Here is a 1,995-nt window from a genome sequence, read left to right on the forward strand (position 1 = left end):
TTTAGACTGCCTTCGCTTGCTATCAGTCTGTGGAGCAAAGTATGGTTGCACATCTAAATGTCACTGTTTAATTTCAAGGCGCAGGTAGTGCTATTCTTGGGTCCTACTGAAATTCTGCTCATGATTTAAAAAAACAAAATGCAAGCACAGTACCTTGCTAACAGCACGGCTCCTGTGAGACTTGGCGTGCAATGTATTCAGTGCAAGTTAGCAGTGCATTCCTGAGAAGCATCTCCTGTGTAGCCTGGGAGGTGAGTGCTCCAGCAGCGCGTACTCTGGACAGGGTGGAGTGTGCTTTGCATGCCATACCTGGTCAGATACAGGGTGATGGTTCATATTGACTGCCCTTATCTTTAAAGGCACAGGAGAGTGACAGCTAGTGCTCCATGATATGGAGCCCCTTTCCTTTTCCTGCTGCCCCTCCTGTCTCTAACCTTGTACACCCAAGTTCCAACTCCAAACTACGCCTTCTGTTGTCACCCAAAGATTCCGGTTCAGGTTCCAGCCCCCAGCAAGAATAGGAGCCACAAACTGTTGCTTGACAGGAGTCACTTCCCGTGGGCCAGCAGACCCACCACATCTGTCACGGGAGCCTGGTGGTGTGTGGCGGTGAGAATCTGCATGTTCGTGGTCTGATAATGGGTTACCAGCTGCCAGCTGATCTGGGGTAACTGCATCACGTTCCCTAGTAGAGGTCACTCAAAATCGCCATGAAAGAAAGAGGCGTTGACTCCTATATGTCTCAGGGTGCAGGCTTGCACACAGCAAGGTATCAGAGGACAACCAGTCATTTGTTTGGGATAAGCCTGAAAGGAGAGATTTGTTAGTGCCCCCTCCCGCCCCCCGAGTATTTGATTTTTAAGCAGCCACCAGGAGTCTTTTGTCTAAGGCCAACCCTGTGGGCAGTGTTAAGAGCGCACCAGGAATGCTTTTTCACGCAGTTCTTACCCCCGATTATAGAAGTTCCTCTGCCCCTTTTCCCACTGTATAGGGTCACGGAGGCTGGCCAGGATACCAGTTTTGTGTAGCCCTCCTCCTAGCGACTCCCTCTGACTTTTCCGCTCAGCATTTTATGCCATGTAAACATTTGATGCAATTCACAGCGCTCCTGCTAGAGCCTGACCTTATGTGATTTATGACCTCTGATCAGCTTTCAGCCTAAGGCGCTGAGACCAGCTTAATGTTTGCGGTCGTCCATCTGCTCGCTTGATCCCCAAGGACGCTGAACAGCCACGGTTTTCCACCGTTGAGAGCCTCCGTCTCCTTTCCACTGAAGTCAGTTGTGCTGAGAGCATGCAGTGAGCAGCGCTGACATACCAAGGGGTGTCACTTGGTGCCTTAGCACCGATTACGGACGAGAAAAATCTTAGGATGGATTAAAAAGTAGGGCTGGAGATGCTGTGGAGGCCGGGAGAAACCGAGGTCACCTTAAACAGCGCAGACAACATGGTTTCCTCTGCCTGGGTGAGAGTGAGGGTGTGGGGAGAAATCGGAGAACACTGCCTTTTGCCTTGAACAGAACAGGGAGGATTAGAGCAGCAACACGCTGCTGCCATACCTTATCGTGCTCCGAGAGAGATTTACTGGCGCAAACGCTGTAGGAAGCACAAAAAATGAAAAATGCCGTCATTCCTCTCGGGGCGGAGGGTGATCTCCCGCCCCCCCCCTCCTCCCGGTATGCTCTTTGCACCTCCAGCTTTCCGATCGGAAAGCGAAACGCTCGTTTCTGGCTGGATTCGATTAGCCCGCCGTTAATCCTGCTGTTAATTGTGTTTAATCCCACACGTTTGCGCGCAGCGGTACCCGAACAACGCTGCTCGCAGCGTACGGGACCGCCACGGCAGGGACCGGCCTTCACGCCGCTCCCGGGGGCACGGAAGCCGCTCACCCGCCGCCGGATGCCCACGGCGGTGCCGCGCCGGCGACCTGGGGAGGATGAGGAAGGGGGCCGGGGCTGACGGCCGGGCTCCGCATGGCGCCGCCATTTTGTGACCC

Source organism: Haliaeetus leucocephalus, unplaced genomic scaffold, assembly GCF_000737465.1.
Source record: "Haliaeetus leucocephalus isolate CR32 unplaced genomic scaffold, Haliaeetus_leucocephalus-4.0 Scaffold773, whole genome shotgun sequence".
NCBI lineage: Eukaryota > Metazoa > Chordata > Aves > Accipitriformes > Accipitridae > Haliaeetus > Haliaeetus leucocephalus.